The 16923-nt window shown below is 31.7% G+C and overlaps 1 protein-coding gene and 1 long non-coding RNA gene across 3 annotated transcripts in view; both read left to right on the top strand.

Moving 5' to 3' along the window:
• Positions 1-16923, top strand: part of Atg10 (Autophagy-related 10) — a 159862-nt gene that overhangs the window by 24413 nt on the left and 118526 nt on the right. The gene's annotated exons all lie outside the window — the stretch shown is intronic.
• Positions 7127-14122, top strand: LOC143189911 (uncharacterized). Of its 2 annotated transcripts, none has more exons than XR_013004107.1 (2): positions 7127-7488; positions 13821-14122. It is a non-coding gene; the product is annotated as an uncharacterized LOC143189911 (long non-coding RNA). The 2 variants fall into 2 exon arrangements; XR_013004108.1 differs by lacking the exon at positions 7127-7488 and adding an exon at positions 9079-9595.

Here is a 16923-nt window from a genome sequence, read left to right as displayed (position 1 = left end):
GATGGTGATGTTGATGCTGATTTTTTCCTGGAGTTTCATATACAAACCCTAGACTGTATGCCATAAGATTATTGTTTTTATTTGAGTGCTCTATTGCTAGTGATTTGTATCGCATTTTAACATTTCAAATTCGCTAGATTAGATTGAAGTACCTTCTTGAGTAATATAAAATATTGTATTAGACATTTGGAGAATTAGAGATTTCGAAATATGCACCAATATGAATAGTTAATATGTAAGTGACACTGGGGATGTTTCAATGATATAAATATATTTTAATTATTTGAATTAATATTGATATATTGATACTAATATTAAATATATTGAAGAAATAGTTCAAATATGAGGATTCGAAAGCTTAAACAAATTAAATTTATTATGTTGATTAAAATTGTAGAATTTGAGCTTAACATTGGAATTGGACATACAATTAGAAATAGAATATTTAGAAATAAATTATTTTTGCAATATTCCATCCGCATTATCAGGTAATATTTCATGCGATTATCAGTTTTTTGATCAATTATGAATATATTGAAAAGTGATTTTTAAATATATATTGAAAGTTCTCAAAAATTGATTAATAAAGTTTAAAGTCGCTTAAAATGTTTTTATTTTCTTACCTATACATATAGGGAAATAAAAATGATGATCTAGAAAAGTACTGTCATATTATATACTACGCCATTACCAAAGTTGTTGGGGCTATCAAAAAATATTCAAACCAGCAAAATTAAGGGTACATATTTACCAATCAGTGTTAAAGTGATTTTAGTTCGTTACTAGTTCGATTAAGATGTATACGTTTTAGGAATATTATTTGATATTATATATTAAACACATTATAAAGCTAATATCAATTCATCAAATGATGAAACAAATGAATTCAATAGAAATCGATTGTTATTGTTCTATATCGTGATTGACGAGAAGAACAAGTAAAAGAAAAGAAGAAAAGTGAGAAGAAGAAAAGGCCCAAAATCTGCACCAAACAGTATTTTTTTGTGGAATATTGTGGTACTACCTCGTAGACCTGTGGGTCGGCGCCTTGCCATATAAGGCCAATATGCTAAAGATGGTTTTAAGAGGAGGGGTTTAAAGAATTTGGACATCCGCTCCGCAATCGTCTAGATTGTAATGGTAATTTGGCATCGGTTACTGAATTAACAGATGTCCCAGCTCAATAACACAGGGTCATCACAAGCTGCTAATATTGACCAACTCTTATTGATTGAAAAAATATATGCTTTATAGATTTTTTTGTCCGGCACCAATTCCGGCAATAATTTTCTCACCAAGAACAACTTTTCACTTTCGGATTTTATACACTCATATATAAAAAAAATCATAAATGTGAATTGACAACCACGTTTTGGTGGGATTCGAATGTACGACTATCGCAACAGTATCAGCGTTTTCTAAAAGCATATATGTTTTATTTTTTAATCTACTCTCCTAGATAATATAATCTACAAAACCAAATTTTCGGAAATATTTCGGATATTATTTCCAAGTAATCAGCTACCTTTACGTTACTAGGCCGATTAGGATGTTAAAAAGAAAGTAAATAAATTGGAATTGAAAGGGAGAAAATTGTTGATTATGACATATTAATTATGTATTAGGTCAACTGGAAGGAAACCTCAAATACCCGTGCATAATATACATAATAAGTTGTTGTTATACAAACATATTCTAAAACCTTTATGACCAGTCATGGGGATGTTTTGCGAAAAGTAATATAAAAAAGGAGGTATCGTTATACATCTTGACATTATAGGATACTGCAGAAATTATTTACATCGGGACTGACTTCAGATATCGACTAAAAGTTAGTGTATTGACATGTTAATGTCAACTTATGGAGAACGCAGACTCAAAAGAATGAAACCATTTGATCCTAATTAGTGTAGTAAAATGAGGTAGAAAAATAGCAGTTAATATACGTAGTATTTTGTTTTAGGTTATTATAAAAACAAAATGAAGTTACACAGTTCGTGGTTACACGCAACAGTATATTAATTAAAAAAACAAGCTCAAATTAGAGAAACTTAGGAAAACTAGGAAATAATAACTTAAAAATAAAACAATACATGATGACACAAGAATAAAAGTTGAATTGAAAAGTCCTCGGCCTGACACATAGATGGCGCTACTAGAAATAAATCCATATTTTATTATCTTTAGTTAGCCCTAACCCTCAAAGGATGCGTGTATAAATTTGACAGCTGTAGGATAATTAGTTTGTAAATTATAGCATTTTGAGTGAAGCAACTTTTGTTATTGTGAAAAAAAATGGACAAAAGGAATTTCGCGTGTTGATAAAATATTGCTTTTTGAAGGAAAAAAATCCATTTGAAGCAAAAGCTTGGCTTGATGCCGAGTTTCCGGACACTGCCCCAGGAAAATCAACCAAGAAACCAATCAAATCAAGGATTGGTATGCTATGTTTAGACGTGGTGAAATGAGCACCGAAGACGGTGAACGCAGTGGACACCCAAAAGAGGTTGTTACCGACGAAAACATTAAAAAAATCCACAAAATGATTTTGACTGACCGTAACTGGAAATTGAATGAAATAGCAGATACTCTAAAGGTATCAACTGAACGTGTAAACCATATCACTCACGAATATTTGGGTATGAGAAAGCTCTGTGTAAAGTGGGTGCCGAGCAAGCTCACTTTTGCCCAAAAAGAATTTCGAAGCAGTGTTTGAAGATGATAAAGCGTAATAAACCCGAGTTTTTGCGTCGATATGTGATAATGGATGAAACAGGGCTCCATCATTTCACTCCGAACTCCAATCGACAAGCCATCCGAGTGGACTGCACACGATGAACCCGCTCCAAAGCGTGGTAAAACGCAACAATCGGCTGGCAAGTTTATGGCGTCCATATTTTGGGATGCGCATGGAATAATTTTCATTGAATACCTTGAAAAAGGAAGGACTATCAACAGTGACTATTACATAGCGTTATTGGACCGTTTGAAGGAAGAAATCGCCGAAAAAACGGCCGCGTTTGAAGAAGAAGAAAGTGCTACTTCACCATGATAATACACCACTCAGTGAAAACGATGGCAAAAAGCCATGAATTGGGCTTCGAATTGCTTCCTCATCCACCGTATTCTCCAGATCTGGCTACCAAGGACTATTTCCTGTTCTCAGATCTAAAAAGAATGCTCGCTGGGAAGAAATTTTCGTCGAATAAAGAGGTGATCGACGGAACTGAGGCCTCATTTTGAAGCAAATCAAAAAAAAAAGGAAAATAATTTTTCCAAAAAAATGTGCTTTACTATGGTAAGCCGGGGACTTTTTTTTGCACTCCTAGTATAAAAGATTATTTAAATATAATTAATTTTAATTAGTGTAGTTGATGGAAATTATTATAATTTTAGATCCTACGATGAGTTGAGTTTTAGTCTTTCAATCCAGATAACAACTGTAGTTTAAAATTATTACGTCAATAAAATCAATCGCAAGATTCTTTCTTGTCTCTTTCAGATTACAAAACGCGTTCTACTTTACGCAAACCGATTAACATATTTCGGGTAAATTTTAGCTTAACCGCAACTAACGCAATAATAGGAAAAAAAGATTGGTTGGAAATGGCTGACGTTACGGTTGCGAGAAAAAACAAACGGGAGGTGGTGTCTGGTGCTTTCTTGCCTGAAACAGTTGTTCCCGGATGTGATAAGCAGAAAGTAATTTTGGTAGGTTAGTTTCTCTTTTTGCACGTTGTTATGTTATATACAGTGTGTTCAGCGTAAAAATTTTAATATTTTGTCTTGGCAAATTTTATTTTTTATTTGTTTGTATCGTTGGAGTGATATTTTTAAAATATATATATAGCCAACCATTTGTTTTAAACAAAAACATTAATGGTTGTATTTGAGTCATACAGTACATCTAAATTTTTATACAAAACTTTAATTGTTTAATTGTTCTTGTCAATTAGTTCTTAAGTATTTATGGAATTTCTAATACTACTAAACAATTTATTGCATCGTGATTTAAATTTATCTTATATCTTATTATGAGTGCAATTCCAACCTTTGGTTTATGTTAAAGAAATATTCTATCGCACAAAACTATTCAAAATAATGTCGTTGACTGAAAGATCTTGATAAATTAATAGATACGTGAAGGTCGTCTCCAATGTAAATATGCGAAAACAGTTTAAATGTTTTCATAATGTTGTGTTTATTTGCTAGAAGAAAACATATCGTAGTAGTATGGCTGTGGTGATCTGGGCGTCTGTATATATTATTTTAGGTATTGAAAATATTGATGGTGTTTTACAAAAGATGACATAGGTAAGACTATATTGTTTTTTTGTCACAATGGATTCACCCAAAATAGCTTTTGTTAATGTCCTTTTTCTATGTTTTGTTTGGTTTAAAAATAATGTTTGTTTATTACTCTTAGTGGTTTAACAATATTTCCAAAAGGTAATTATAATTAATTTATTTATTATTATATATTATTACAAGTATTTCTTATTATAATTATTATTTATATGAATTATCAGACGACTTCAGTAAGTATATTTCTATATCTAAGTAAAGTAAATATCTTATTCTAAATGTTGCTCAAAATTTACATCTGTCCATTAATAAGATCGGATGGTATTAATTTTTTTAGTCTACGCACTTCACTATTTAAAAACAATATTTTGTATGCTTTGTATTAAGTTTAAGTATGCTTTTTACCAAGAAGGGTTTATCTGGACTGGAACTACAGTCTAAAGTGGGCTTCGAACCACGATCTTCGACACTAAGCCTCGGTAGGCCACCGACCTGTGACCAGTGACCAACTTAGAGACCAACCCAAAAGACATCCCGTCTTACCCAGCCTGGTTAGTGACGTGACTGTACAATCACAAACATAAAATACATCCAAGCCTCAGAAGGACTCAAACACTGCGCGAATGAAGCCGGCGCACTTCACTATTGTCATTCATATTTAGCTGTTTGACAAATACACTGAGTAGCACTGGCACTCATTAGAGGTACTAAACACTAAAACTTTGTATTGCGCTCGTTATGTGTCTCAGAGAGATATCATGCTGTATCATTTCATTAGAGACTTAGTGCGGAGGATCGACTATAGTACGCAACACTTTGTTTTGAAACCGTTGAATGATGGCTATGTTAAATTTGCTAGAAGTGCCATAGTTTAATTTAAGTTCAAGTTGCTTTCATTTAGCCAGTATGTAGTTCTTTCAAATTAAACGTTCATCTAGATGTAATCCAAGATATTTAACGTTCTTCACCTGGAGGAGTTGACAATTATTAATTTTCACAGGTAGACCTGTTATCTGAAAACGTGGCCATAGATTTTGATGGTCGGTGGATCAGCGTTATACAGGATATGTAGACTGGCATTGTGGAACTCAGGAATATTCATAGTCTTGTTTTATAATTTTTCTTTATATTATTCGTTTTCTTTTGTTTCTGAAAGTGAGGATGAGGGAAACCCTTTTTTAATTTAACCTGCAGACCTGTGTGCCATACTATTTTTGCAGGAGGTTACAGGCAATAAACTTAATATTTTAGCTACTTTCCATATGCCAAGGAAAGAATTAATTCGAAACAAATTCCGGACCATTTTTACGCTTAAATTTCCTCGTTATTATTTGAAAACCTCCGTAATTTTATTTTCTTCGTCTCTATATATTTCAGATAGAAATGAAGAGTTAATAAGAATGATTTATAGTTTATCAAACATGTTGGATTTTATACTTCAAAATAAAGAGTTGTTAAAGTATTTTTGCGGATAATTTATTATTTTAATATGAAAAAAGTGCTGCTTAATTTTTTATCTCACCAAAGGCGGTAAATTTATCAAAGTGGTAAATTTTATTTCTAAGAAAAAGAATGCTTCAGACAGCCTAGAAAGTTTAGTGATCAAGAATTTCAGATTTTCTCCGATTTAAAAGATTGAAGATATTTTTATAATAAATGCATATTTATAATGGATAAGGTAAAAGCCTAAATTCTTGGAATTTTTGTTTCTCACTTGAAACTTCCACGACAAAAACCATTTTGTATCGAATATCCAAGTTAATCATTCCAAGTTTAGAAAATCATTGGTTAAATTAGTTCCGTGAAACATTAATATCTCTTGCAAATTTATTATTCTGTCTATTTGGTCACATCAGAAGGTTGGGATCTAGTATGAACCGTCGAGACAAAATTTCGATTTTTATGAAACTTGTAAATCTAACATAGATATCCTCCAGAGGTTCGAGAATAAAGTGTTGCGGGTCATCGTCGATGCGCTATATTACGTGTCCAACAAACTGATTCAGCGTGATATCCCCATAGAACCCATAACGAGTGTGATTCGGAGTGTTAATGCGAAGTACTCTGAATGACTATTAGTGCATCCCAATGCACTCGCCAAACAGTTAAATGTGAGCGATGCCAGTGAAGTGCGTAGGCTCAAACGCTAACTACCATACGAAATGATTAATAGACACATAGAGTGAGATTTAATAATCTCTAGGATAAGCTAGATAAAATAGCTTTTAGAATAAGTTAGAATAGACTTTAAAATAAGTCAAAATAGTATCTAGAATAAGATTTAGATTGTAAGTAATAGATCACTTACTGAAGTGATCTACTACATGTCAAGATAGTTAATAGTAACTGAAATCATATAATAATACCTATTGCCCACAGGCAGACTGTTAACGTTCTAGGAGATTAATACAAAAATGAAAGTTGTAACAAATGTGTTGATTCATGGATTGTTTTTAAAGACGAGGTAGACGACCAAGGATTGATCTTTTATCTGAGATATGTGAATTTTAAAATTGCTTTTACAACACAAAATATGACTAAAATAAATATTAGCGTAAATAAAATTACTTTAATTAATTGATTGTACTTCATAATCATTTTCATATCATATCATTTAATATTATAATTTATAAAATATAATGTAACGTTAATGAGAAAATCGCATGAGCTATACATATTTATAATTATTAATTCTATATATAATACATATAATAGTATAATTATACCTATTTATTAATGATACCCACTCTTAGTTACCAAATAATGTTGACACATTTATTTATAATTGGCCATGTATAACTATTAGTTGTGATAAAAAAAAGTTAGATAATGTAATCTTATTTCTATACACTATATAATCTAGAAATTGGTTGACATCAATTTAAAACATAGACCAAACAATTACACAAAATCTAATACTTGCATCATTAGTATTTCAATTGTTTATTTATTGTGATTGGGCATTGCAAATTGTCTCTGTGATTAATCGATCAGTTAACTAAATTGTGTTTTAAATACTAAGTAAATAGAAGTACGACACGGTTATATTTAGGCAAGTTGTTAAACTTGGTATTTGTCAGTGGTTGTTGTTTAAATGTAAATAAAATAAAGACTGTATGTATTGCTTGTAATTTGTGGCGATAAATTGGAATAAAATATGTCTTTGCATTATTTTTACCGTTAGTAAGTATGACTCATTTCAAATATATTTTTTATTTTTAATATAGTAATACTGTTCAAAATTAAAGATATTTTTGTAAGATAAAACTAAGAGGGTATGTACGTAAAAGAAAATATCTTTGAATTTATGTTATTAGTCGTAACATTTATATATCTTTTTTTAGCCTTTAGTAAGTAGTTTATTAATGAAGATAATTTTCTACATCAGGCCCAATATCTTATTGTCTTAACTGTAGGTTTATTTCATATATTTAAATAGTATCTTTCCTTAGCAGCCGCTTTAGTTTCTTGTATGGAATTTTATTTAGTTCATCTTTGATGGTATGGGTGATAACATATTTTGTAATTAAAAAATGTATTGGAAAGCTACTGTGAGAAACTACCATAAGTTACCATGAAAACAATGAAGCAACACTATCTCTAGTCCATTTATTCTTGAATTTAGAATTAAAATATTGGAATAATTTCGTTATTATCTAATCAGTGAAATAGACTTCTTAAATAGAATCTTAAAAAACTTGTGCTATAACCTTGGGATCTGACAGAACTATCTTCTTTTTTAGTCGAGTCGATTCTCCCTTTTCTGTTTCTACGTAGTGAATCATGTTTCACCCTGGATTGCAAATCGTCGTAAAAAACCCGAATTTATTTGTCTCCAAACCCTCAGCTAGCATATTTTCACGATTTTGTTTTTGTTTATTTGTCAAGTCATCAAGGAATGTATTATATAATAATAAACGAGTATACATAAATTTTATTCCCATGGATTAACAGTTTTACTTAGATGATCTCTTTATTCATATATTAAAAAAAAAGAAGAAAGTTTATGTTTATTAAATTTCTACAATTATGGATTGACCCTATATTTATATGAACCGACTAAAAAAAAGGAAACAAGATCAGAAGTTTTCCAGAATATAATATTGAGGATGATTCTGAATGCCACATGCTATGTCAAACTCAACCAAATATATCGAGGAACATGAGTTATATTGGTCTCTGAATTCACAACCACCCATAAGTTCATAAAATTAATTTCCCGTATCAGTAATGACTTAATTCGAATTCTATGTTACACAAATTGCAATAGTATACTGATTGGTAATTAAAAGAGATCTTCATGTTTTTCTTGAGATATTTTGTCCAGACATGAATAAATGCCCTTGATCAATTCTTTACTTTTATTTATTATCATTTGATTTTGGCTATAAATATTTATATATAAATACGGCTATAGTATTTATTAAATATTTTCAGTTGTAGTTTTGAATATCATTATTAATATATAATTAAGGAATAAAACGAATGATATTGATTTTGATATGCTTTATAAAGTTGATTCCTAGTTCTTTTGGAACTGCATTTATTCTAACCCTGAATACATATTCTAAATAGCACTTAATATATGAAAAGTATTATTTTTCGTTTCGTCCATTAACATGTATTTAAATAAAATTAATTATATTTTTAATATTCAAATATATAATACTAAGCATATCTACTGTAAAATGTAATTAATAATATATATAAAATGTTAAAGTATATTTTGTATTAGATTAACACATCTCAGAAAAGCGATAATTGCAGAATTAGTTAAAATATTTCCTTACCAAAATTTATATAATATTTATTTATATAATGCCGATAATGTTATGTTTCTAATTTGTTAATGATAACGATTATTATATTATGGTAAATTCGTATTACTTTTGAAATAATTTTATTAGCAAAATATTTTTGGCGCAATATTTATGTAGAATATATGTAATATTATTAATTAAATATTTGTAACTATAATAAATGTAACATTGTATATTTTGAATTACTATTTAAATATTTTTATTTTGGAATATATATACTGGTGTGTTAGCTGCAGTCGTTTTGCTTGTATATTGAAACAAGTACAACATAGATGCTTGTGTATTTATGTTTTTTAATTATTTAGTGTTGTAATCCTTATTTGATGCATTAAAACTAGTAAAGTAAGGTTATCAAATTCTAATCTTATCTTGATGTATACTATCTTAGAATACAGTAGCGTTTTAGTAATCTGGCACTTGAATTCTTCCTCATTACAAGTAATCCACTACCTAATGCAAGATAAACCGAGGTAAGCCAAATAAAACTTGAGTACAGAGATAAAATATGAAGTTATTTCTTTATTATTATTATTTTACTTTATATTATTTTTAAAATTATTCTTTTATAATATAAACCAAAGCAAACAATGTGTCTATAACTATCATGTCAAGAACCTCAATAATTGTTTTAAGATACATTGGATAACTAAGTTATGCACCGTCTTAAAGAAATGGGTAGCACATAAGTAAATACTCGTACACTGTGAACCTCTGATATAACAGTAGATATATGTGCTACTTTTGTATTTGCTATTTGTCTCAGAAGGAGGAAATAGAGCAAATAGAATAAGAGCTAATATTAAACATATTTGTCTAAAAATCTAAAGCACGAAATAAAACCATTTTTGTAGAAAAATAAGTTATAAATTTTGGACAAATTAGTAACAAAATTTCTAAAATTTAAAAATTCGTATTTCTAGATTATAGAATAGATTAGATTAGATCTAGATTTGTGTAGAATATTTAAGAGTAATAATTCTAAATAGTAATTATAATAAATGTATTATTTACTATTAGTATTTTATTTTTGAAATTACTATTGAATTTTTTTAGCAATTTTAGTTGGTTAGCTCTAAATACAGCTTACAAATATTTTTTAAATGAAATTAATGTTTTTGTAGTCTTATTAATTAAATTAGATTTCGGTAATATACTGTATGGTTAACACCAAAGAATATTTTGTAAATTGTTCTTAAGTATATATGTTATTTAGTGTTGAGGCATTAATTTATGGTTTTCTTTTTAATATTATACTATAAATAATAATAAATACTTTATGTACTTGTTTATGTTTATGTTTATCGATTACACTAAAATTTGTATACTAATCTTAATATTCTTATTTAATATATTAGAGCAAGTAAAATATCATTAATCTGCTACTTGAATATTTCAACCGTTTCAAAAAAAAATTAAAAACAATATAATATAGGATTCACCTAAAAAAGAAGCGTCCACATACGAAGCGGGCGACGAATCAAAGTTGCGCTGATGTTAAGTTCTATTCGAGATCAAATTAATGAAATAAAAACAGTAAATAGCGAGTAGTTTTTTCGATATAAGCATAAACTATAAACATATAAACTATTAGTCTGGGAAATATCTATAAAAAATGTAGATATATGAAAAACACATAAATGCATGACCCTTTATATACTTTGAAATTGTAGACCATTGGTCTTTGGCTCTGGTGCTTGTTAAAGCTCTGAGCTGGCCATTACTACATAAAATCGCCGTAACAGTTCACGGATGAGTCTCCGAGCGCCTGTTCGGTACCGTCGCGACGTTATTGCGCCTTTTATTCTTTTAGTTCCCTGTCATGTTCAGTCCCTGATCTCTAGCTTGGCCACTTTCTTTCGCGCCTGCATTAGTCTCCTCTTGGCTGCCGTTCTGGGTATCCCTTTCATTAAAATCAATTATCGTTTCGGCCCAAACGTTGATCTTTGTAACAGTTTCCTCATCGACTAGGCCGTCTACGTTTCTTAGCTAGTAATTTCCGTCGGCTGTCCGATGCCCGTTTCGGGCATCTACTCTTTTTCCAATTTCGCATGTCTCCAAGATATGCTTAGTGTCTTCTGGTCCTGTGCGACACTCGCAGAGTCTATCGGTCTCCTTCGGTTTGAATCTGTGTAGTTGAGCTTTCCGTGGCCTGTCATCAGTTGCACGGCCTTCCTAGTCAGTCTTACTTCCCTTGATATACTGTCAACATTGATTTGGTGATTTTGAAAGGTGTAAACTTAACCCACGAAGAGGTCTAATGGAACTTCCAGGCATTGCTTTTAGAAGAATACTATTTTTGAAGACATATTATTAAACCAAGAAGTCTTGGCAAGACGCTGATAAAATGGAGGAATGATTTTATTCCTGGAGCAGAGTTAGTATTTTCCTCCAAGCTCAAAGGTGACTACCATAGAAGAATTAACAAGTCAATTGAAAAGTCCCCGGCCGGACACATGATGGCGCTACTAGAATTAAATCCATATGTTTTCTTTACTTAGCCCTAACCCTCAGAAGATGCGTGTATAAATTTGATAGCTGTCGGATCATTAGTTTAGTCGTGGTGAAATGAACACAGAAGACGGTGTACGCAGTGGACGCCCAAAAGAGGTTGTTACCGGCGAAAACATTTAAAAAATCCACAAAATCATTTTGATTGACCGTAAATTGATTGATTACAAAGTGTAAAGCTCTGAGCACTTTTGACCAAAAACAACGACTAGTTGATGATTCGGAGCAGTGTTTGAAGATGATCAAGCATAATAAACCAGAGTTTTTGCATCGATATATGACAATGGATGAAACATGGCTTCATCATTTTACTTCGAAGTCCAATCGAAAGTCATCTGAGTGGACTGCACACGATGAATCCGCTCCAAAGCATAGGAAAAGGCAATAGTCGGTTGGCAATATTATGACGTCTGTATTTGGAATAATTTTCATTGACTACCTTGAAAAAGGAAGGACCATCAACAGCGATTATTACTTAGCATTATTCGGCCGTTTGAAGGACGAAATCGCCGAAAAACTGCCGCATTTGAAGAAAAAGAAAGTGCAGCTTCACTAAAACAATGCACCGTGTCATAAGTCAGTGAAAACGATTGCAAAAATCCACGAATTGGGCTTCGAATTGCTTCCTCATCCACCGTATTCTACAGATCTGACCCCCGGCGACTATTTCCTGTTTTCAGATTTCGAAAGAATACTCGCTGGGAATAAATTTGGGAATGAAGAGATGATCGCCGAAACTGAGACTTATTTTGAAGCAAGAACTAATTGTACTATTAAAATTGTATAGAAATGTTGGAGGGTCGCTATAATCGGTGTATCACCGTTGTAGGGAATTATGTTGAATAAAAAAAATAATTTTGCCAAAAACATGTGTATTTCTATGGTAGGCCGGGGACTTTTCAATTGACCTGTTATTAAAGAACTTCAGTTATGGTTGTCCAGTAAGTTGTTATGGACAATAGACCATAACATAGCACATTTATGGAAAAGATCCCAAAAATTGGATCGAAAAAGGCTGTAATTAAGAAACCGCTTACAAAAAATAAATTAAGTTTTGAAGATACAATGTTAAAGAGCGAACTATTTGAAATTGTTACTCGCTAAATATGAATAAACTATTTAAATCGTTCTAGGTAATTATTTCTTTTATAATTAGGCCTAGAAAAAGATCTCCAGATCAGATTGTTGAACAATAAGGCCATAGAATGTTATTTCTTTCTCTCTATCACTGCATATCCAATCCAAACATATTGACATGGCGTATGGCAAGGAATAGCTACAACGGTCATGCAAGTCGAGAAGTCCTCTAGGGGATCTCACTAAATAAAACGCGTATAAGATTCTACCCCATAGGTAATGTGGAAAATAGTTCAGTGTAAATAATCAATATAACAAGACAATCCTAAACCTACAATACTATTGTGGCTGTGTAATTGTAGTTTAAGTCGTTTGATAAAATATGCATAATGTAATGTAATAATAAAGTAAATTATATTTGATAACATTATTTACCTTATAGTAGTTACTTTTCAAAGCCAAAAGAAACTGAAAATTAAAGCATGATGTGGCAAAATTGCGACGTATTAGGGTTATAAGTTTTTGAGTTTGAATAAATATTTGAATGAGACTATCAGAAATAACAGAAACATGACAATCAGAAAACTAATATTATACTTCTAAATTAATATTTGCTGATATTTATACGATTTGTATTAGAGTGAAACTGAAATAGAATCAATATAAGTAAATACCAAAGAAAAAAACAGTAAACTGTCCACCACTTAATTTTAAGACGTAGTCATAATATAATTTTCGCAGATATATTGTTGTTCATGCTCGAAACAGGAATAGTTTTATTCCTGGAGCGGAGTTAGTGTTTTCCCCCAACTTTAAGGGCAACTACCTTACAGGAATGAATTATACTATGTGTTTGCTCTGATTTAAAAATCATCTATTTAAGAACTTGTAGAAACCATTGATTATTGTTATGGGTAATGGCCATACCATAGCATACTGGTTGAAAAGATACCACCAAGTAGATCGACAAATTCTATAATTAAAAAATAGCTTGTAAAACATAAATTAAGTTTTGGAGATACTATATTCAGGAGGGAACTTAGATCAAATTGTTTTTCGATAAATATAAATAAAATGTTTAATTGCGTTTGATGTAATTTATTCTTTTAGAATTGGGCAATAATACAATATGGCCACGGAATACTAGGTCTTCCTCCTTATTACTGCATGTTCAATCCAATTGCTACAATAGACATGCAGGTCGAAATAGCCTCCAGGGGAAACCACTACATAAAACTGCATAGAACTCTACCTGACCGGACATGTGCAAAATAATTCAGCGTAAATATAACAAAGCCACCCTAACCTACAAACTAATGTGGCTGTATAATTAACTTTGATAGATTAAGTTCTTCGATAAAATATGCATTATATGTACTATAACGTAAAATAAATTATAATTGATAACATTGTTTTTGTCTAATTATTGTATTTACATCGTAATTTTCTTACATATTAAAGCCAAAATAAATTAAAAGTCAAAGTTAATAATTGAGGATGATATGAGTTCACTATTTTATTGGACAGACTATATATGTGGCAAAGAGAGCAAGTAGAATAATTTCTAAGATCAAACCTGTCTAAAAATCTAAAGCAGAAAATAATATATTATGATATTGTAAGTATTAGGGTTTCATAAATACCTAAATTACACTAAATTCAAATTAGTAATAAAATATTTAAAAATAAAAAAAATTGACAATAAGAAAACAAACGATATAAATCGAAATTGATATTTGCTGATATTTGTACTGGAGTAAGGTATTAAATGGAATACATATCAGCAAACATCACAGGAAAAGAATCAATAAATTGACCACCACTTAATTTTAAGACATACGTTGCCTACGACTTCCTCGAGATCGCCGTAAAACGCACACGAACAGAAAAGAAATGAATAAATTATCCGGCACGAAATCGACCCTTCATAAACGTCATTTTTATTTCGCGACCCATCAAATTTCCCATTAGACCTCGAATCAAAACAGTAATAAAATCCCCCCGCCCCATCCCATAACGCCCACGTTCCAACCGAAGACGCATACAATTTCCCCCGAGCAGGAAACGAACGACCGTGTACGGCGCTAATCCGGGCGCCGTCGCCTGACGTCAGCGACGCCCCCGTCTAGACGGCCGACGCCGCCACCGCCCTGACGTCGTCACTGCGCAGACCCGGACATGCATCGCGCTTCCACGTCGCCTATACCACCCCGCGGCTCGACGGCTCGTGCGGCCAAGGTCGGCGGCATCGAGGGGGTCGAAGGGAGGGTGGAGGTCCGCTCCGTCGGGCGGTTGAATAGATAATTGCGTGGGGATGGTCGAGGCATAGAGAGGGACGAAACTCGATTGAAGGTCCTTTTTGTTCCTTGAATTATAATATTGTGACTCGAAAGCAATTACTGGTCGGTGATTTCCTTGAGAAGGTATAACATCGAGAATGATTTCGGGTTAAAAAATATTTATATTTTTAAGAAAACTTTTTTTTATATAACAGGTCAATTGAAAAGTCTCCGGCCTACCTTAGTAAAACGTATTTTCTTGGTAAAATTAGTTTTTTTTAATATAATTCTCTTCAAGGGTGATATACTGATTATAGCGACCCTCCAACTTTTCGATACCATTTTTGTAGTACGATTTGTCCTTTGCTTCAAAATAGGCCCAATTTTGGCTATCACCTCTTCATTCGATGAACATTTCTCCCCAGAGTATTCTTTCGAAATCTGATAACAGGAAATAGTCGCTGGGGGCCAGATCTGGAGAATACGGCGGATGGATGGTTTTTTGCCATCGTTTTCACTGACTTGCAACACGGTGCATTGTCTTGGTGAAGCAGCACTTTCTTTTTCTTCAAATGCGACCGTTTTTAGGCGATTTCGGCCTTCAAACGGTCCAATAACGCTATGTAATAGTCGCTATTGATGGTCCTTCCTTTTTCAAGGTCGTCAATAAAAATTATTCCACGCGCATCCCAAAATATAGATGCCATAACCTAACCTTTATAAATTTTTTCACGATAACAAAAGTTGCTTCACTCAAAATGCTATAATTCACAAACTAATGATCCAACAGCTGTCAAATTTATACACACATCTTTTTGCAACCATATACATTTTTGTTTACTTTTAATTAGTTATTATAACGATTATTATGTACACATTTATTTTTAAAAGGTTTTTTTTGTGTTTATCTAATATTTTTTATTTTTAGTGAGTTTCTTATATATTTTTTGAAGTCGGTTCAATTTTTTTGTTAATAATATTTAATTTTTTTTAGTGTTACGCCGTAATTTTTTTAATTATTACAATGGATAACCCAATCATAAGTGTGCTCGCATTAGGAAAATAGGAATAAAGACACAATGATTGAAAGTAAGGAACGCTTCAGGCCTTGGGGTTCGTTACCTAGTCTAGATGATTTGACAAATTTTCCAACCAAACTAGAACAAAAAAGCTGCTGCCCCCGTAGAAATCGAAACCGTGACACAAATATCTGATTATTTTAGATAAAAAAATTGACCATAGGTCCATAATTAAAGGAGAAATAGGCGAAAATACATTAAAACAAATATATAGCCGAACAAGGAACCTGCTCTTTTTTTGAAGTCGTTTATAAAATATAACTATCACACCAAACACAAAAAAAAACCAAATGTGAGTGGAATTGGTGAATATTACTAGATTAATAGGAAGATTTATTAGGTCTACCCACTGGCGAGTGACCAACTTAGAGACCATCCCAGAAGACACCTGATCTTACCCAGTACTGGCGTGACTGATATCAATTATCCTTGTCGAATTTTACACGTTTGCCTTTTGAACAGTCACAAACATTGAATATTGGGTTTGGCGGTTGTGTTGGTTTAGAATCCTTGAAATGCGGTCTGTTGATCTTTGAAAGGGGAAGATAGCTAAACAAACTTTTTCAGTCTCATATTCTTCTGTTTTCATGTGAGGTGAGTAATGGATCTTACCTATAATTTGGAGGATCTTGCTATTTATATCAAGTTGTACATAATTTGAGGTGAAATGTCTGAGGTGATTAAGTTCATTCTTTAAGGAACATTGTACGAATCGGTCGATCGCTTTCGATGCCCTCTTATCCTCTTTCAAATTGAAGAAGTGTTCTATTCTTTTAACACAGTAGTATACCAAAATTAACAAATATCATTATTTTAACAATTTCTATTTTTTTTTAAATTTTTATTCTTCAAGTC

This window comes from Rhynchophorus ferrugineus, unplaced genomic scaffold, assembly GCF_030347505.1.
Source record: "Rhynchophorus ferrugineus isolate W39M unplaced genomic scaffold, kcgeb_rfMv2 rfM2, whole genome shotgun sequence".
NCBI classification, from domain to species: Eukaryota; Metazoa; Arthropoda; class Insecta; order Coleoptera; family Curculionidae; genus Rhynchophorus; species Rhynchophorus ferrugineus.
Note: the sequence above shows the minus strand (reverse complement) of the source record. Positions and strands in the feature narration are given on the sequence as shown.